Here is a 22,413-nt window from a genome sequence, read left to right on the forward strand (position 1 = left end):
ACACACACACACCCCACACACACCACACACCCACACACACACACACACACACACACCACACACCACACACACACACACACACACACGTTGGAGTTGGCCTTTGATGTGAGGGTTTGAGATAAGCCTGGGATGTTAATCTATATATGTTGATTAAGACACTCTCTGTGAGGTGAGAAGCGAGGGGATGGAGTTAGTTTTAAAAAAAGAAACCTTACACTTTTAGTTGTCCTCTCTGAAATTAGATGTAAGGTTTTTTTTTTAAATGATTAGTGTTAATTAAGGGCTATTGTTATTTTGGTGTATAAGGGGATAGGAGTTCAACTTTTAAAAATTGCACAGGATCATTCTAAGAAGAGTGAGAGGGCTAATGAGCCAGCACCATACCTCCTCTATGCATTTTCTTGACCTGTATCTGATCTTGAAAAACTATGGTAAGTACTTTTCATTTTATTTTATAATATCATGTAATTATTAAATGTTGTTTTTTTTTTGGTAGGGGTTAAACTAGTATATTATGTGGATAGTATATTATTAGATACTTAAAAATGTTATGTTTTTTCTGTCAGACCCTGTGTGCTGAAATCTACTCAAACAGAGTACTTCATTGGTAGTGGTCAGCTTTTAAACACAAAAGTGTATCTTTCAGTAACTTTCTCAGAGAATTTAAGCATAAATCTGTCAAATGTTTCAAAACAGCCTTGTTTCACTGAAATAGCCTCAAAATCACAAACTGCCATTAAGAGTCAGATTCTTAACGAAATCTACTAAAACAAGGTACTTCATTATCTACCCAAGTTCCCAACGGCGAAAACACGTGGGTTTGCTGTCCTGGCTCCAGGATGGTGGAATGAGCTCCCCATTGACATCAGGACGGCAGATAGCTTGCACATCTTCCGGCGCAAACTGAAAACTCATCTCTTTCGACTCCACTTCGAGCGATAGAACTATTAACGAAGCACTTTTATACTAATAAAGGACTGGCTTTTCTAAAGCCAGTTGAGTAGCACTTGAAATGTTTTTGCTCTATGAAACCTGATGTACTTATATGATTCTGTTTTCTTCAAGTTGTATTTTGTTGGACGAACGCACTTATTGTAAGTCGCTTTGGATAAAAGCGTCAGCTAAATGCAATGTAATGTAATCTACTTTTCAGCTTTTATACACAAAATGGTATCTTTCAGTAACTTTCTCAGATAATTTAAGCATAAATCTGTCAAATGTTCAAAACAGCCTTGTTTCACTGAAATAGCCTCAATCACAAAATGCCATTAAGAGTCAGATTCTTAACGAAATCTACTAATACAAAGTACTTCATTATATACTTTTCAGCTTGTATACACAAAAGTGTATCTTTCAGTAACTTTCTCAGAGAATTTAAGCATAAATCTGTCAAATGTTTCAAAACAGCCTTGTTTCACTGAAATAGCCTCAAAATCACAAACTGCCATTAAGAGTCAGATTCTTAACGAAATCTACTGACACAAAGTCTACTTCATTATCTACTTTTCAGCTTTTAAATACAAAAGTGTATCTTTCAGTAACTTTCTCAGAGAATTTAAGCATAAATCTGTCAAATGTTTCAAAACAGCCTTGTTTCACTGAAATAGCCTCAAAATCACAACCTGCCATTAAGAGTCATATTCTTAACGAAATCTACTAAAACAAAGTACTTCATTATCTACCTTTCAGCTTTTATACACAAAAGTGTATCTTTCAGTAACTTTCTCAGAGAATTTAAGCATAAATCTGTCAAATGTTCAAAACAGCCTTGTTTCACTGAAATAGCCTCAAAATCACAAACTGCCATTAAGAGTCAGAATCAAAAAAGGAGAAAGGGGGAGAGGCTTGGGCTGGGAGGGGGCGGGGGGCTAGACAGTCTCACGCATAACTTCAAAGATATACCTAGATTAACATCAAAGGCTTATAACACACCAGTGTGAAATCACACCTGCCTGTTATAACACCTCACATCAAAGGGCAAACATCAAAGGCTAATTAGATTATACAACTCTGAGGGGACAGGGGCCAGACAGCATAACTTCAAAGAGACTGCCTTAATCAACACCTAGATTAACATCAGAGGCTTATATCACACCTACCTGTTATAACACCTCACATCAAAGGATTATACTACAAAGGGGTGTGAGGGGACAGGGGCCAGACAGCATAACTTCAAAGAGACTGCCTTAATCAACACATCAAAGAATTAGACAACAAAGGCACTACACAAGGGGGCTTTTCACACCTACCTGTTATAACACCCATCAAAGGATCTCGAACAAAGGGAGGCGGGACTTAGCTCATTAACATAATTGTACCCACTCACATTAAAGGATCTCGAACAATGGGAGGCGGGACTTAGCTCATTTGTATAATTGGGGGCGTGTCCCCTGTCACTTTTTCATGCATACTAATGAGACGAAAGGGGTATGATTATAACTACTTACCCCACAGCACCCCCAAAAGAAAATCTATGGCGCCGCCACTGTGGGCTAAGCCCCTAATGTTTCCAGGCCCAAGATACGCCCCTGGAGCTGTACCATGAGCTGTACACATGCTGCGTTTTTTGCGTAACTGTGTCTTTAGTTTAACCCAGTGGCGGTCTGTTCATCTGTCATATGATCATACAATAAAGCCATTGAAGTAGTAAAAGTTCTTCTGGGTCTTTGTGTGTCATTCAAGCTTGGCCCTGTGTGTGTGGCACGAGCGCATTTTGTGTGAGTAAGCTTGCGAGCGAGAGAGCGCACCAATACTGGGGATTGTTGTTGTTAGCATCTGGTTAGATAGCTAAGCTAACGGATATAAACAGCTGTTTCTACAACAAGGTGGAGGAGAGTCCTCTCCTGTCAGATTAAGAGGCTCAGATAACTACAGCTCAGTGAAGTAAAGCACTCTCTGAGTGTTTAGATAGTTCACTTTAGTCCAGGGGTGCCCAACCAGTCGATCGCGAGGAGATTCCCAGTCGATCGCGAGATGTGTCTAAAAATAGAACGACAACATTCTGTTTTATCGTTAATGTCCTGTAACATAATGTTCCTGTGCCAGAATAATGCACTTGAACGCATCAAAGCTTTGTGATTGGCCGGCGTGACCCCATGTGTCGGGGCGTGGCTCGTGGGCAGTGGGCACTATTTCGCTGACGTTGTTGTCCGACCGTGTCAACAGGAGTGACAGTCCGCACACACACAAGACCGCAATTATGGCAGAAGCAAAAAAGCCCAACATATATAATTTTCACTCCGAGTGGGAGGATGATTATTTTTGTATCTATTCCAATTCAAAGTCCATCTGTCTCATCTGCAATGTGAGCGTGGCTTTATCGAAGAAGGGTAATTTAGGAGCGACATTTCAAAACAGTGCACAAACGCTACGAGACGGAATTCCCTCCTAATTCTGCCCTACGCTCCCAAAAGGGGAGGGGCCTGAAAGGACAGCTAAATGCACGGCAGTCCATTTTCACCAGGCCCAACAACAAGAGCAAGGCTGCTACCATAGCATCTTATCGTGTCAGTCACGTTCTTGCGAAACACATGAAGTCTTTCAAAGACGGCAAAGTTGTGAAAGAAGCATTCCTGGAGGCTGCTGATGCGCTTTTTGGGGACAGTAAAAATAACAGTAGCATTTCAACAGGTTTTTGATATAATAAAAACTCAAGTTAGATACCGTTATTAATCAGCTGTAAGTTTTAGTTTGTTTGAACTTATTCATTATAATTATTGTACAAAATGGTATAAGAATGCAAACATTAAGATCTGTTCTGTTTAAATTGATTATAGTCTATTATCAATTCAGGTTAAGAAGCTAGTGTTGCTTGCATCCTATTTTAAAGGCATTTATTTTTATATTCTACTAAAATGTAACAAAAAAATGGTTTGATTCTATTAATTTTGTCTTTTTTATTGCACTTTGGCTGCAGATTCCTGTGTAGCTTCAGATCTGAGTTGTCTTATTAGTAAGCCGAATGTATACTTTTGTAGCAACACTATTTTTATATAATGGCAAAGAAAGGGTTCAGAGTATTTTCTTGTTTTCCTGTGTCATATGTGGCAGCACTGTTCAATGTTTCTTGAAAACATTACCCACTGTAGTATGTGACGTGTGAATAAACTCAAACTCTGTATCAACAACACTGTTGTGTAACTTCAGTTAAATACTTGTATGTGTGTAGATTAGAAAGAGGTAAGATAAAGGATCTGCAGTATTTTATGAAGTATTCATCGTACAAAGGTCAGTTTTATACAAGTAGAAGTGTGTATTTACCTGGTAGTAGGCTGTCAGTAATGGCTACGCCTCTCTATTTGGACTGGTAGATCTCGGCAGACTGGCAACTTTAAAAGTAGCTCTCGGGTCAAAAAAGGTTGGGCACCCCTGCTTTAGTCTAATGCCCCTTTTCCACCAAACCGGTTCTGGTTCAAGGTCCGTTTTTGTGATTTTCTGGTGCTTAACTGGTTCGTTTCTGTAGCACCACTTGTGTTTCCACCGCTCAGAGCCCGACTGGTGCTGCCGCTGCTGCATCATGACATCACCACCGTTTACGTAGCTGATTTTCTCCCCAACGCCGCTCACAACAATAGGGGACTGCGTCGGGTCGATGATCGTGTTGCTTTTAATCATACGAAGCCAGATTAAATTAAATAACTACTTCTCAACTCTTATACTTTTCTCCAGAGTGCCGTGGTTCATTGTTTATTAATGTGGTTCAGCGGCATTTACTGACAGCTGCAGTGCTGCTCGTCCACCGGAGTTTAGTTTTCCATTAATTCACGGCAGAGTTTATTCTACCGTTAACTCACGGCAGCGACCGCTGTAAAGTATTCACTGTCTGACTGTCACACAAGCAGCTGATACATATCCCCAATTCCCCATAAGTGAATGTGTTTCAGTCTGAATTGACGCTGTTTGGCATCAAAACGCTGTTATAAAAGTTTCTCTGGTATAAAAGGAGTGATGTTAGCATAGCAACCGAAGCTAATCTGACTATCTTGACTACTTGTTGCTATCCTATTGTCAAGTCTCCTCTGATTTTGGTGTAGAGTTCCCCACTTGAAAGGGACTTAAGGCATCTACCGGACTTTCAAACAGGATTTCACTCCAATGACACAGCTTTTTATTTTCATACTTTTTATTTCAGCAGTTTACTTAAACCAAATGTCCAATTGCTGAATGGGCCATTTTGTGTAGGTGAAAAACCTTTGAAAACAAGAAAGATGCATTTAGAACTTGCAGGTTATCAAAATAAATAAAGCATGTAAACAATACACTTGTTTGGCAACTGCTGCCTTAATTGTGAATATGTTTCAAATAGACTGGGCAGACTAAGCACATAAATATCCATTTTAAACATGAAATCGTTTCTTTAAACCCAAGCTCTTTTAAAATCTCAGCAGATTTAATTAACTGGACTTTACTAGAAATGTTTTTAACAAATCAAATTCATTATATTTAAACAAGAAAATATTCTTTCCTCCATTTTAACAGAAGTATTCAACCAATTAAACAAGATTTTATTAGAAATGTTTTTAATAAATCAAATTAATTATTTGTAACAAGAAATATTTTTTTCTCCATTTTAGCAGGAATATTCAGTGGATTAAATTAACAGGATTTTATTAGAAAGGTTTAGTAAATCGAAATTAATACTTTTTAAGAATAAATATGTTATTGTATTTATTTATTTATGTTCTTCAATTCAATGTAACCTCCTAAAATGGTATTCCTTTTAACACCTATCAGAGTAGGCTAATTGCAGGATGTTAAATGATAACTAAAATAGGTCCTTATTTTACCTATCCTTTTGACAATAAATAACAGAGCGTCTAAGTTCAGAATGTTCTGCAAAATTAGCGCACCAAATTGAAACGTAAATATATAAACTATGACGTGCAGAGTTCTAAAAAGACACGTGGCAAACAAGTTATCTCAGTCTCAAATGTTTATGTCACTATTTATGTAAACAAGTATTTCCAAGGCATACCTTTATATGATCATTATAGTTCTAAAAAATAAGAGAATAACAGGTATCAAATAATTCCAATTCATACTATAGGACAGTAAAACAAAAATACAGTTTAAAAGGGGAGTGATTTGTAAAATATGCATAAAGAAAAAGTAAATCTGTTTACAGTTCTGCTTCACATGGATGTTATTGAGAGATGTATCAATAGATCTAGTCCCAAATGTTGCTCTCAAAGTGCACCAGATTGATGCATTTAACTTCAACATTTAAAAACAAATCTTCCCAGGGGAGTATGCCTCTGGACCCCCCTAGACCTAGAGGATGATAGGTCCACCCACTACTAAAACAAAAGGGTAACATGGATAGGATTCTAAATACATTTGCACACTTGTTATATAGCAACCTATGTCCATATGTTTCTGTTTTGGTGTTCGTGCCACAACCGTGCATGTGCGGGTCATAGGTGTGTTCCTGCACTTATAAAAAGCTCAAGACTTCACGCTATTTGCATACTGGCAGATAGAACAGAATATCTTTACTATAAAGTTATACACATTGTACACATGTTATACCTCAAAATACAGGATTAAACATACTCAGATATTAGATATATATCATGATTCATGTACTAAAATACAATGTGTTTCACGGTATTCAACAAGCATTATTAAGTAGCTAACTGTGACAATTCTAAATGAACGCTGCTAAGTAAGAATGGACCACTTTACGCCTAAAACACACTCTATACACATAGAAGAGTGACATCTGGCTATTAAGGCTATATTGATATGTCTTTGCACAGTTTAAAGCTTAGCACTATGTTCCAAGCACCCACGGAAAAAAAAATTCTCGGCTAGGCTAGCCCCAAATGTTTCAAGGTCCTAACAACGCCCCTGTGTGGTGGTTTGTCGTTTTTGCATCTTTCACACAAAAAAGCCAGGAACAAAACCTTGCTCCCTTCGCTAGTACTACAGCTACTGAATCAAATTCATCACTTGAGGGATAGGCTTTACATTTGATGATTTGTGACGACAAAGATCCAAAAATGTCCGACTTAATCTTTGGACTATGTCTGAAGTCTCCTGACACCTCACGTTGTCTCTTTATCTCAATCATAAGTTCCTCAACATAGTCTGGTATTCCCATAGGCAGGGTTACTATTGTAGAGTCATTTTTCTCCATGACTGATGTGAAGCACTGAAGTAGACACTTTGTCAACAGGTTATTCTGATTGTCGTACAATTCTCAAAAATGTAATGTATATCACATTTGTTGCCACTTTATGTAGTTATAAAGTCAGCATTATTTATTTTCTATTGTTTAAAATCCAATTTAACTTCAGACTGATTTGAATAAATAATAAATCCATACCTGTACAGCTTTCTCCCTTTGATTAAGGCAAGGCAAGTTTCTTTATATAGCACCTTTCAGCACAAGGCAATTCAAAGTGTTTTACAAAAATGAAAGACATTAAGAGCATTAAGAAAACTATTATAAAATGATATCTAGAAACACTCATTTAAAAGCAATGATATAAAATGACATTTAAAAGCAAAGATAATAAAAGTTACAGTGCAGTTTAAGATATGAATATATCAATTAAAAGCAGCGGCAAAAATTAAAGTCTTCAGCCTGGATTTACAAGTAGTCAGAGTTGCAGCGGACCTGCAGGTTTCTGGGAGTTTGTTCCAGATATTTGGAGCATAATAACTGAACGCTGCTTCTCCATGTTTAGTTCTGACTCTGGGGACAGAAAGCTGACCAGTCCCTGAAGACCTGAGAGATCTGGATGGTTCATCATTTAGCAGGAGGTCAGAAATGTATTTTGGGCCTAAACCATTCAAAGCTTTATAAACCAGCAGCAGTATTTTGAAATCTATTCTTTGACACACAGGAAGCCAGTGTAAAGACTTCAGAACAGGAGTGATGTGATCCACTTTCTTAGTGTCAGTGAGGACTCGAGCAGCGGCGTTCTGAATCAGCTGCAGCTTCCTAATAGATTTTTTAGTGAGACCTGTGAAGACACCATTGCAGTAGTCCAGTCTACTGAAGATAAAAGCATGGACAAGTTTTTCCAAATCCTGCTGTGACATTAGTCTTTTAATCCTAGATATATTCTTTAGGTGATAGTAGGCTGATTTAGTAACTGTTTTAATGTGACTGTTGAAACTCAGGTCAGAGTCCATGACTACACCTAGATTTCTGTCTTTATCTGTTGTTTTGAACATTGCAGACTGAAGCTCAGCACTAACTTTTATACGTTCTGACTTGGCTCCAAAAACCATTACCTCAGTTTTATCTTTGTTTAATTGGAGAAAGTTCTGACACATCCAGTCATTGATTTGTTCAATACACTTACAGTGTTTGAATTGGAGCATAGTCTCCTGGTGAAATTGTTACGTAAATCTGGGTGTCATCTGCATAGCTATGGTAACTTATTTTGTTGTTTTTCATTATCTGAGCCAGTGGTGGAAAAGAGTGAAAAGACTAAACGGTACAGTGCAGTACAGCCTTCCCAAGTCTCAAAAGAAACAAGGTGAGAGCTTTTATACAGGCTGTTAGTGCAGAGCAGACCGATGAGTATGCAGTAAAAACTAAGAAAGAGAATATTGCAGTACCAAAGCACAGCAGCATTCAGATTGATTGTCGTCTTTGTCTTCCCAGCCCTTTAAAGATGACATGACTATCTTATTTCAGCCCGATATCAACCCCCAGTGGCCAGATGGACTTGAGTTATTTGACACACTAGTCAGAGTCAAGAAATGTGTTTTTCCAGTCATCATCATTGATGTTTCTAACCTAACGGACCATGACATTGTTTTGCCAGGGCGCACTGAAGTTGGCTCAGTACAGACAATTGTGACAGTGTAACCTGCCCAGATTTTTGAAAAAACTACAACACCAGTCACAGTGAATCACACCAGTATTCAAACCCCTTGTAATGGTCAAGAGCAATGGGATCCACCAGTTGATTTAGGTCACCTGAATGAAGAGCCAAGAAAAGTAGTCAGACAGATGCTAAGGGAAGAGTGTCATTCCTTTCCAACCTCAGACAATGATATTGGTTGCATTGAAAGATTGCAAATGAACATCTCTCTCAAAGACTCTGAACCTGTCAGACGCACATACACGTCAGTGCCACGACCAGTGTACCAAGAGATGAAGACCTACATCCATGATATAATCGCCAGAGGTGGGACCAAGTCATTGTTTTGCAAGTCTGAGTCAAGTCTCAAGTCTTTGCGCTCAAGTCCGAGTCAAGTCTCAAGTCTTTGCGCTCAAGTCTGAGTCAAGTCTCAAGTCTTTGCGCTCAAGTCCGAGTCAGGTCTCAAGTCTTTGCGCTCAAGTCCGAGTCAAGTCTCAAGTCTTTGCGTTCAAGTCCGAGTCAAGTCTCAAGTCAGGATGGGCAAGTTCAAGTCAAGTCCAAGTCCTAAACTTTGACAAAACGAGTCTTAAACAAGTCATTATGTGCTTTTCACCAAATGTAATAACATCGATCAACAGAATAATACTTAATAATCAAACCGCTCTTTATTAGTCACAGTAATATTTTAATAATCCATTTTCACTCTGCTGGTAAAGTAACGTGTTTTTTTCTATTTGAAGAGGGATCAGTAAGGTAATGCTACCGTGACGGTTTGATTCAGAAGGAGTTTAATGTATAAGATCCCTGATGTTGAGGTAACCAGAATGTTTATTTCCACTGTGTACAACATGTTATAAGGGACCCACAATCTATCTTTATGCAAGGGATAATGTGCAGCGAGGCAGTCTGGGGAAAAGAACTCCTGAATCTAGATCCCGCTGCAGGTGGTACTTTAACTATATTTTGATGCTATTACTTTTGTACTTTTTCTTGTAACATTTTGAATGCAGGACTTTTTATTGTAACCGAGTATTCCTTCATTCAGGTACTTTTACTCAAGTACAAGATCTGAACTTCTCCCTCCTCTGGCAATAAATCCTGAGTGGTTACCAAAAAAATAACCCTGCTCTGAAGGTTATTTTCATTTTTATAAATCCTGCACTCAGCTTTGCTTTCTCCAATATCATTGAAAAGCAGCCAGATGCTGCTTCTTTTTTCGGTTTTCGCTCATTTCTTGACTTTTTCCGACGCGCTTGCATTTAAATCCTTCTCCCTGTCTCCCCGTCGCTCTGTGCAGCTGGCCTGTACCACTACACATGCTGTGCCCCCCACCCTTATTTCACATAATGGTATGATCCTAGTGTGTCCTCGTATATGATTGGCCGCATGGTGGCCCAGCTAAATAAAGACCCGCCCCTGCCTGCAAGGATTCTCCGCAAGAGTAGGAGCGGCTGGAGATTCTGCTCTCCCCGACGGGAGGCTGCTCTTCTAGCGGCATCTCGCGATCGGCGTGTTGGAGACCTCTGAATTAAATTATCAAGTCACCTCAAGTCATAAGGCTCGAGTCATTGGTGTTCAAGTCCAAGTCTTTTGTGATTTTGTCAAGTCGAGTCCAAAGTCATCAAATTGGTGACTCGAGTCCAAGTCATGTGACTTGAGTAAAACACCTCTGCTAATCGCACAGGACTGGGTCATAAAGTCAACCTCTTGATATTCTTCATCTGTCGTGTGTGTAAGGAAAAAAGACAGCACCCTGAGGTTGTGTATAGACTACAGAGACCTGAACAAGAAGACTCATCCAGACTGCCAACCTATCCCTCGTGTCCAGGACATCATGGACGGCTTAGGTGGTAATTACTGGTTCTCGCTCCTAGACTAAGGCTTATCACCAGGGATTTATCTCTGAAAAAAGCAGACAACTGACAGCTTTTGTTACCTTGTGGGGACTTTATGAGTGGATATGCATGCCTTTTGGCCTCATGAATGCTACTGCAGCCTTCCAACGTTGTATGGAGGATTGTTTGGAAGGGCTCCGGGACATTTGCATTCCCTATCTGGACGACACACTAGTCTTCAGTAAAAACTTTGAAAATCATTTAAACAACACACGAAGAGTGTTGCAGCGCCTCAGAGAGTATGGCATCAAACTCAACCCAAGTAAGTGTGATCTTTTTATGCAGTAGGTCCGTTATTTAGGCAGGATAGTCTCTTCAGAGGGCAGCAAAGTTGATCCAGCTGATTCTGAAGCTGTTAGAGGACTGAAAGACATCAGACCACAGAACGTGGAACAGCTCAGGAAAATGCTTGGTCTACTCACCTACTATAGACAGTACATCAAATATTTCTCCAGAAAAGCCAGCTGTTTGTATGACCTACTGAAAGCAGATCCACATGGAGTCCCTGAAAACCAAAAAAAAGACAAAACCAAAGAAAGTGAAAACCCAATCTCGTGGACTGAAGAGCACCAACAGGCACTTAAACAACTGATTGACTGTTTGCTCCACCCACCAGTTTTGGGTTTCCCTGATTTCACAGAGCCATTCACTTTAAACACTGATGCATCCTACCAAGGCTTGGGAGCAGTACTGTATCACAAACAAGACGGCAAGCTTAGGGTTATTGCTTATGGCTCTCGCACATTAACAGCAGCTGAGAAGAACCACTTTCCACTTTCATGCAGGCAAACTAGAATTTCTAACTCTGAAATGGGCAATCACTGAAAAGTTCCGCAAATTATTTGTACTATGCTCCCACCTTCACTGTGTACAGCGACAACAACCCCCTTACCTACATCCTGTCCACTGCAAAATTAAATGCGGGCTGGCCGATTTCCACTTCACAATAAAGTACAGGCCAGGAAAGGCGAATGGTGATGCTGATGCTTTATCTAGGATGCCGCTGGATGTTGAGTCACTGATAAGTAAATGTTCTGTGGAACTGCCACTATCGCGGCCACAATACAAGCAGTTGAGGTACAGAAAGAGTCCTCTGCAACCTGGTCACTCTCAGCTGTATCCATGTCAGTTTCAGTTGAAGACGACACAGCCAATGCATCAATCAGCCCCATACCAAGAGATAAAATAAGAGAGGCACACAAATGTGATCCAGTCATCAGGCCTGTGTTGGAGTCCAAACTGTCAGATTCTAAATTGCCACACAGGGAGTTAAAAGCATTTAACCCAAAAACAAAATGCCTTTTCAGAGAGTTGGACAAATTGACAATAGACAATGATGGCATGCTGTACATGACCACTGCAGACTGTTAGTCCTACCAGAAAAACTCAAAGAAAAAGTGCTTGAAGGGTTGCACAATAACATGGGACATCAAGGAGTTGAACGTACATTATCTCTGGTCCGCAACCGTTTCTTCTCCGGCCTTCTCCGTTGCTGCACCCACCCTCTGGAACTCACTACCCCAATCCATCAGAGATTCTTCCTCCCTCACCGCATTCAAAACATCACTCAAAACCCACCTGTTCAACACTGCATTCAACCACTGACCACCCCCCTATGTTCTGTTTTGTTTATCTCTTTTTGTATTTTTCTTTGTGTTTTTTTTATTTTCTGTCGAAGCCTCTTTGAGTTTCTAGAAAAGCGCTATACAAGTATAATTAATTATTATTATTATTATATATGCAGTCTGACATTGAGCACTATGTGTCTAAAGCTTGCACCTGTATCATGCCGAAAAAGCCATGCCATGAAACAAGAGCTCCCCTGACAAATATTATGACAACACAACCCTTTGAACTTGTATGCATTGATTTCCTCCATCTCGAAAGATGCAAAAGTGGATATGAGTACATCCTGGTCATTGTTGATCATTTCACAAGATTTGCCCATGCATACGCTACCACATCAAAGTCAGGAAAAACTGCTGCAAACCTCATCTTCAATGACTTCGCTCTGAAATTAGGTTTTCCCTCTCGCATCCACCATGGCAAAAGGGAGAGAGTTTGAAAAAAATGGAAAAGTGGAGCGTATGAACAGGACCCTGTTACAAATGCGTAAGACATTGAAAGAGACACAGAAATCAAACTGAAAAGGGTCTCTGGGCAAAATGTTGTATGCCTATAACTGTACCCGGTGTGAAGTTACAGGCTACTCACCATTATTTCTACTGTTCGGAAGGTCACCCACACTCTAAAAACGAATTCAGGTGACCTTTCACCTCCACTTAATGAAATGCATGGTTGCAAGATAAAAATGTGAGTTAATTGATTTAGATAAACATTTTAAGTTGCAAACATTAGTTTATAAGTTGTGTTGACGTAATAATGTTGGTAATTACATCAACTTAATATTGTGTGTAATTTGAACTCTGATTTCTGCGTTAATTGACTTAAAACAAAATTCAAGTTGTAGTAAGTAATGCAATTGGCTTGATAACTTAATTGTTCTACACCTTGAGTTAAGGATTTCAAGTCCACTCCCACTTAAGATGCCTGGACAAGTTCCCACAGTTAAGACAAATAGAAATACTATACAAAGGACATTTTAAGGTGAGTGTCATCTTTTGTCATTCAAATACAGTAGATAGCCTTGTAGTTGCAGTGCATAGGCAAATTGCTGTTTGACCAACATTAGCAGCCTTTGAACTGTGAATAGTTCTGTGAGAAGATACAAAGTAGTAGAGGCTACTGTGAGAGTACAAATACTTTGGTTACTATTGTGATATCGCTTTTTATTCAAAATGAATCTCGTGAAGCAGATCAAGGACATGCTTCTTGAGGTAGGATCCTTATTTAGAGTTGTCATTGAAATGCAAGTTGTTGGCAGTCACCCATTCAGAATATATTCATTTAGGTCATTTCTCTTTTTTTCCTTTTTCAAAAATAGCACAATACAATTGAAGTACGCAGAGAACTATAGCCATCCGATGCCTTGTCGTGTACCTTGGAGAAAAGGAAGAGGACCTTTTTAAAGGAGTTTAGCGACGTAATTAAAAATCTTAAAATTAAATTAAATCCACGGGCACAGTGTAAAAACACAGGACAAAAGCACTGCTCTCTGTCAGCTACATTTTGAAGCATATTGCACTTTTGGCTATGCCCCAATCAATAATATCTTAGCAACGTTCAGCATGGATAGGTGTTGACAGCAATGGCATGGGAAAAGGATTGTGTAACATTTGAAAAGTGGCTTCTGCTCTTCTGCTCCAGTTCACATATTGTATGGAACCTGCAAAAAAGATGAGAAGTTACTAAAACTTGCACGGTTGTGATTGACAACATCTGTCCACCACATGCATTTAAACACTAGGCAAAGTACTCAAAAGCACCTCTGTGTGTCTTCAGGACCACGTTGCCATGACGACACACACATGCAGACTCAATAGGGGAAAACAATAGCAGCGTTGCTTTAGCAGCTGGTAATAATGGCTCTGAATTCGCTAAGAGTGACAGTTTAAAAAGTATGCAGTTACCTAATTCATTATCTCTTATGTGCTAATCTATTATTCAATGTGCTTCAAAAGGACATGAATATCGCCTTCATCAGTGACCGGTCCACCCCAGGATCTGACCATACGATGGCAGCCATCGTGGTCGAGGGAAACAAATGAATGAGCATTCTGCGTTAAATGTGTTCCTACTGTTTGAAATAATGACTGTCGGCAGTGCAAACATCTTTGTTACATCTTTTGTAAAATGGATGTGTGTGATCTGCAGACTGGTGGCCATTGAGAGTTTGTTTCTGTAGTTTTACAACAACTTTACAGATTATACACATTTGGCACTGGTTTTAAATATGCAAAGGCCTCTAACTTCGTTGTGATGGCAGCATGTATTAGCTGTGTCCCCATGTCCCATGGTAATATGGCTCATGTGTTTATTTATTATTTGTGGGGCAATTTAAATGTGTGTTATTTATCTTTTTTCTCAAGATTTAAATGAAGCTCAGCGCAAGTTCTTCCAGGAAGACTGGGTTTATATACATTCACTCTGCAGCTGCATATAATCAGCTCATCACAGCCGTTCTCTTTAACCTATCACATTTCACCTCATTCTCCAGCAGCCAATCAACGTGCTGCAGCCAAACTATAAAATGGTTCTCCTCTCTCCTGCAGTCAGCTGTGATTTCAAGTGTTCATGCACCTTATCATATGGCATGTGTCAATGTTCAAACAAAATGAATTCTCTCCTGATTGAAACATCATGTGTTGAAATAAACAACTGCAGTTCAAAATAAAAGTGAATTTCCTAATATTTTTGTTGTGGAATCAATTAATTTATTTCTTTAAAGGCAAAAACATGAAAAAGCTAAGAAAAAAAACTATTGAATACAATATATTTGGAGCAACTTCATTTATAAATGGTTGTCAACTTAAAAACGTGTGTTCACAATGATGGTAATTAAGTACATACAACTTAAAATTCCTTTTAAATCATGTGGTAAAACAAGTTGGAGCAACTTAATCTTTTGAGTATTCAACTTCAACACTTGTGTTTATGCTACCAATTATTAAGTAAGTGGTAATTAAAAACACCTGATTGTAGAGGAAAAGCCTTCTCCACTAACTCAAATAACTTTGTTGCTTTAAGACAATTTCATTAGAAGTTGTCTTAACTCAATAAATATTGATGCAAACTGTTGTGTTGATTTTCTTTGTTGTTTTTAGAGTGCAGGCTTCCAGTTGATATGCTCTTTGGATTACACACAGAGTCAGACTTCAGTAATCATCGTGACTACCTGGAAACATGGAAACAAGGAATGGAGGAAGCATATGCCATTGCAAACGAAAATGCTCAGGCTGACAGAAGTAAAAAACACTGACACAAAAGTGAGGAGTACAGTGCTGCAGCCTGGTGAGCGAGTTTTGATTACAAATCTAATGCCAAGAGGAGGCCCAGGAAAACTCTGTGACTATTGGGAAGACACAATTCACACAGTAGTGAGACAAATGGGGTCTGACTTACCAATCTATGAATTGAGATCAGAAAAGGGTAAGGGGCGATCCAGGGTCCTGCATCGAAACATTATCATGTCATGTGACCATCTACCTTTTGAGACACAGCCAGAAGTAAATAAAGAAGACAAAGGTAAACAGAAAAAGAGACAACAGCCTACAACCGCAAGAGCCTGATGAGGACAGCGGTGACGAATATGCCACTGCAGATCCATACCACGCCTGTGACAACTAGTGAGAGACATGCTGAAGCAGAAATGGAGCATCACTACAGTCATACTACTTTCAGCTACCCTGCATGTATGAACGCCAGCAAGTATGAGTCTGCAGCGTTGACATGTTTGAGTAGAACCACAGACTGTTTCACAGACTACTGCAATTAACAATTCATGGATTGTTTAGAGAGACTGTTATGGAACCATATGAATCAGTGAATTATGTCCCGTAACTGTCACCACACAAGACCCCCCAGAATTCACTCATACACAAAGTCTGTGCGGCGGGGAGAAACGACAAGCCGACCACCCCGACTCCGAAGAACGGGAGCCGGGGAGGCGACCTCTGAAGGGGCGGCCGCTGGAAGAGATGGGAGAACCGCATGCCCCAATTCTGTGAGAGGGGTCGAGGCCGGGGGGCGGCCCCGTCGCGGAGGTCGAGCCAGCACCACCGGCTGGTCCAAGTCCAGGTGAGCAGCCTTCACCCGGTCCACCGAGACGTGCTCGGTTCTGCCACTCAGGTCGACCACCAAGTGCTTGTCCCCGTGTTCCAAGACCAGGAAAGGCCCATTGTAAGGGGGCTGCAGGGGGCCTCTGTGCGTGTCGGGTCGGATGAACACATGCCCCGCCGAGCGGAGCTCCACGGGAACCCGGGACACCTGAGTTCAGTAGTGGGGATCAGAGCAAAGGCCTCAGCGGCCTCAGCAGGGAGCCGATGCGTTTGGGAGGAAATCCCCCGGAACCCTCAGCGGCTGACCGTAGACCATCTCGGCCGTGGAGCACTGCAGATCCTCCTTAGGCGTGGTCCTCAGGCCCAGCATCACCCAAGGCAGCTTGTCGACCCAATTACCATCCGTCAGGCCGGCCTTCAGGGCCGCCTTCATGGAGCGATGGAACCGTTCACATAGGCCGTTAGCCTGAGGGTGATAAGCGGTAGTCCTGTGAAGCTTAACCCCCAAACCACTCGCCACGGTGTTCCAGAGCTCGGACGTGAACTGTGAACCCCGGTCCGAGGAAATGTCTGACGGGGTACCAAACTGACACACTCACGTCACAATGAAAGCCCGGGCTATGTCAGCCGCCGATGTTGACACGAGAGGGACCGCCTCCGGCCAACGAGTCATCCTGTCCACCATGGTGAGGAGGTAGGAAAAGCCCTGAGAGGAGGGTAATGGACCAACCAGGTCGATGTTGACCTGGTCAAACCTCCTCTCAGGCACCAGGAAACGCTCTAAAGGGGCCTTTGTGAGGCGGTGCACCTTAGTTGGATGTAGAAGAGTCAGAATCAATATAGAATTTTTTTATTTTAAAGTAAATTCAGATTGAACATAGTAAAAAAAATTAAATGATAGTGTACGTCCAAAAAAAAACATTACTTATAGTGAAAACCACCCTTGAATGATGGGATAGTAGACTACAAGCTTTAGGAATCCAAACTATAACATATAAGTACCCTGTTTCCAGTTAAATTACCTTTTTAGAGAGATTTAGAAAAAAAAAATCACTTCTGGGGTCATTTGGGTGGATTTTCCATATCTCTGGAACCCATCGGTCGATTTTGATGATTGAAATCTCTGTTTAACCGTTAGAGCCAATAGAATCGAGGGGAATTTCCTAAAATCCATCTAAACATTAATCCATTGGTGAATAGAGTGATGCACAGCCAGAATGCCCAAAACCGGAAGCTGTCATACACTCTTGTAGCTATCATAATAGCTATATATGAAAACTCAGTTTTTTCCATAAATATGACGATGGATTATCAGTAATAATTTCAAAGTGACACAGACACATTAGATTAACCTATGGATTAACCTTCAGCAGCGTTTTTATCGTTTTAATGACTCGTTTTTGCTCCGTAAAGCTCCGTGTTGTGATGTCTATTTTTGCTTCCCCTTGTCGTGAGTTCTGATTAGTCATTGATGATACTTATACCCCTAGAATCTGTGGAATCTCAGTTTACTAATCGATAATCTTGTTTGTGCAGATCCGATATGTAATAAGGGTATTTATACCTAGAGTTCTGTGCTAAGTGTGTTAGCATTTTTTCGCTCAGGGCTCATTTTCTTGTGAGACTTGTGTTTTGTTTCGGTAAAAATGGTTCGTATAGTCAGTTAGCTGAGTTTCTTCCCTTTAATCGGGTATGACACATTAATAGGTTTTTAAATGTTAAGAAGCCCTGAGACACAGTTTTGTGAAAAGAAAACAGGTTAAAGAGAAGAGGCTGTTATGGTTTGGGAAAGGTAGGACCAAAAGCAGACTACAAAAAAAAGGTAAGTTGGTCTAGAAAAACAAAAGCGAGCTTTATTTTAAAAGCTGATGGCAAAAACATGGCAAAAACACAAAGGAAGCACAAGGAAGATATAATACAAAAAAGATGACGAAGACTGACATGGAGGGAGACGGGAAAAACAAACAATGAACCGACTCCGAACACAGGAAGAGACAAGACTAAATACAGGGAGGGGTAATCACGAGACGAGAAACAGCCGGGCAGGGAAGGAGAAACACAAGGGCAACAGGTGAACACAATAAGACAATTAGACACACCAGGGAAACTAACGAGAGGGAGGAAAACACAGGGAGAAGGACCAGACAAGAAACAAGGAGGAAAACATGATAGGGAGAACAGAACAGCAAAAATAACCACACAACAAAACTCAAACCCTGACATAACCACCCCCTCAAGGGACGGATTCCAGACGTCCCTACACTAAGTCAAACATTTCCAACTAGGTGGGTGGAGGGGGCCCGGAGGATGGGTCTGGATCAACAGCCGGGGGCAAGGCAGAGTTCATAAAGGGGCAAAGGTCACAGCGGGCGAACTCAGGGGGCCGAGCATGAGGACGAAGGCAGCGGCTGGAAGAGTCAGGGGGCTGGGCTCGAGGGCGAAGACAGCGGCACTCAGGGGGCCGGGCTCGAGGGCGAAGACCGCGGCTGGGGAACTCAGGGGGCCGGGCACAAGGACGGGCAAGAAGGCGGCGACGGGACAACTCCGGAGGACGGGCAGGTAGGCACTGATGGGACAGCTCCGGAGGAAGGGCAGGTAGGCGCTGACGGGACAGCTCCGGAGGCTGGGCAGGACCCGGTGTCGGCCGGACAGGAACCGGAGCCGGTGGGACAGGCGTAGACGGGATCCTGGACATGACATGGGCTGGTGTCAATGGGACCCTGGATGGAGCAAGGGCTGGTATCGATTGGACCACCAACGCAACAGGGCAAGGAGTAGGCAGGACCCCCGGCGGGACAGGTGTCGGCAGGATCCCCCACGGAAGAGGACAAGGAGTTGGCAGGACCCCCGGCGAGACAGGTGACGGCGGGACCTCCAACCGCTGCGGGGAAACTGTGGACCTCTGTCGCCTGTCAGCGCAACTTAAATTATGCCGTTTAAAAACATACAAAATAAAGGGCGGTGCCAGCCGTCAGCGAACCGAGCCGGCCGCCAACGGCCCGCTGACGACCGGCTGTTCTGTGATTCTCCAGAACACACAGATGGCCAGTCCGCCCCTGACGCTGACCCTAATAGACGTTACTAAGCTTATCCCTAGCATTATACACAAGTGAAACATTTCAGATAATAAACTATATTTCACAGGAAGGAAGAACTATTACATGTCCAAGTAACAATGCATAGTTTCAGGGGTCTGGGATTAGTGATGAGTCATTGTGAAATAAACCCATTGGTGGAATGATATGTACTGCCTCCCTGAGGACAGAAGCTGGAAGAGGCAGTAAGCATGTGGGGTTGAGGTCAGGTTTTTATTTATTTATGTGTTTGTGCTGCAACGATTACATTTATGCATGAGGGCAGCCTTTTGATCTTGAATGATCCACTGCATTTTTCCTTGTCTAAATGTCATAGATGTCACTGTGCATGTTGAGCTCTACCACTCTGATGAGCAGAGTAAAATAAACTATAGTCCCTAGAGTTGTCATAATAAATGTCAGAAAGAGGCTCTTCTTTTTTAGATCAGCAGCTCTGTCAAAGACAGAGGGGAAGACTCTGCTGGGATCATGTGTTCCACAGTGTAAAAGCACAAGTTACAAGTAAAGGTCCTGCATTCAGAATGATTTATAAACAACATTAGTATTTCCCGTGAAAAGTACTTAAAGTAAAGTAACGTGTTTTATTCTACCACAAGTTAATTATCTTTGTGACAAAACAAACTCATTTTACTTTAACAACAACTCCGTTAGTTTCTTGTTGGGCAATTCTACAACTTTGTTGTTAGTCCATGTGTTGTTCTCTAAAAATCTTATTTGAAAAAGTAGCATGGTTTTATTTGAAGCTGTGGGTCTAAAATTGGATTGGATTTTTGTATTTTGCCTTTGAACAATCCCCTCTTGAGAAATAAGTGAGTCAACGTTTCAGAAAATGATTCAAACATTATGAACCCAGCCGGCTGATTTACTCGCCTGATGTTTCCGCACTTCATCATGTCCAGGAGAACAACAGTAAATCTGTACATCATAAATTCAATTATTTGAAAAAGTTTCAGCAGTGCTTTTTCAAGCTTTCCAGAAACCTCCAGAATGTCTCAATTTGCCCTCCCTCTTTATACTCCTCTGTTGGTATTAAATATTAAAGGGGTAGTTCAGCATTTAAGGAAAATATATTTTTTACAGAGAGCAAGATGGATTTTAATGACATGGATTAGTATTACATATGACCACTTAAAGCAGTTGACCCGACACATTATGCCTTCTACATCATCCTGTTGAGAAAGTTATCATTCCAACATTAGCATTTATCTATGTGTAGCCTCACAAAGCTCCATGCTTTTCCAATGTACTGTTCAGATCTGTCTCTGTAATCTTGATATAATCGTGGATAATCAACGGTAACAGTTTTTTGTTTTTTTGTGTTTCAGTGAGGTTGGACTGTGGAGGAAAAGACACACGGAGAGAGAGACAGACAAAGGAGGCCATCAAACAGCAGGGATCCGGACACACACACTCACAACCGTAAAACACACAATAGAAAGACAGACTTGACACTTTGTCAGAGCCACAGGAAACACTTAAACAGTGGGGTACTGCCAAAACACATCATAAACTGATGAGTTACACACAGTAACACACACATAGAAGAAAACTCTGTGTCAGAGCTGCAGGGAGACAGTAAAACAGCAGGCTGCTGTCAAAACAGTTTGAGGCAATGGGTTTGGCACACACACACACACACACACACACACACACACACACACACACACACACACACACACACACACACACACACACACACACACACACACACACACACACACACACACACACACACACACACACACACACACACACACACACACACACACACACACACAGAGAAGAAGATCTCTGCAGTTGACAGCAGACACGTTTGGAAAGCTGGAGCTCATCAGAACATCTGCTGATTTAAAGGAATGATCGTGCAACATACTGAGAAAAACTGGTTGTTGTTTGGGAACCTTGTTGGTGCAAATTCTTTTCAAATTAAAATTAAAAACATATCCATAAAAAAGCCGACAATGCACTGTAGGGTCGGATTTCACAATATGTTTCCAATGTTGTTTGCAAGTTGAGACTGAGGCCCAGTCCACACGGAGACGAAACGGAGACAAAAAGTCTTCCGTCCACACGGAATAGGCTCAAGAAATGTGTCCGTCCACACGAAAACGCTGGAGACGCTGTAGTACATATGCCGGGCCTGTAAGTGGCGCTGTACTTCCGCAACACATTCTCACTTCCAACTCGGCCTATGTTGACGTTATGTCAGGGTTCCTGTCGTCACTTTCCAACGCAAGGGGGGCCCTTAACCGTCGAGTTTCAACTATCAGGGAGTCCCATTGACTTGCATAGAGCTCCCTGAACGTTGGTAATAGACGAGTTGGGATCGCGGAGAAATGCTCTCCGCAGATCCATTCGCACAGCGTTATAAACCTTTTTCTAACTCAATATCAAGCCACACTTATTGTTTTTACTTCACTATTTTAATTGAATAATGTCGGACTTTTGTTGCCGTCAGTTAGGGGGAGAGTAGGGGCTCAGAATACTGAAATCTGTATTGTTTCATCGTTTTTTCCTTCTAATTTTGTATTATTTTCTAAACCACACTGTTATTTACTCAACAATAAGACACAATTATCCTTGTGTTTGTTTATTTGTTTGATTGTATAATGTCGGACTTTTGGAGTCCGTCAGGACCGAGGGTCGGAGCGGCTCATTCGAACACAGGAAGCTGTATTTTCAAAATAAGAGTTCATTTTAATATTATGTTTGATAATATTATTTTTATTAACTAGACCACTGGGTCATGTTAAGACCATCTTTACTGTCGGTTTGGTGTTACAAATCAAAAAAAAAAAATATGTGTGGATAAAAAAATACATCCATCATAAACTAGACTGGAAACAGCAGTATATTTTCTTGTGTTAACACTGTAAACCTGAGTGCTTTAACCGCCTAGCGGTTAAAGCACGTTATTGAATGT

The 22,413-nt window shown here is 41.1% G+C and overlaps 1 protein-coding gene across 2 annotated transcripts in view; it reads left to right on the top strand.

Annotated features, from left to right (window-relative positions):
* raly (RALY heterogeneous nuclear ribonucleoprotein) overlaps positions 1-21,099 on the top strand; it is a 356,018-nt gene extending 334,919 nt beyond the window's left edge. For both annotated transcript variants that reach the window (XM_034220719.1, XM_034220718.1), the window contains exon 9: positions 20,816-21,099. The gene's annotated coding sequence lies outside the window, so the exon portion shown is untranslated. The remainder of the gene's footprint in view (positions 1-20,815) is intronic.
* Positions 21,100-22,413: the final 1,314 nt, after the last annotated feature.

Source organism: Gymnodraco acuticeps, unplaced genomic scaffold (genome assembly GCF_902827175.1).
Source record: "Gymnodraco acuticeps unplaced genomic scaffold, fGymAcu1.1, whole genome shotgun sequence".
Lineage (NCBI taxonomy): Eukaryota > Metazoa > Chordata > Actinopteri > Perciformes > Bathydraconidae > Gymnodraco > Gymnodraco acuticeps.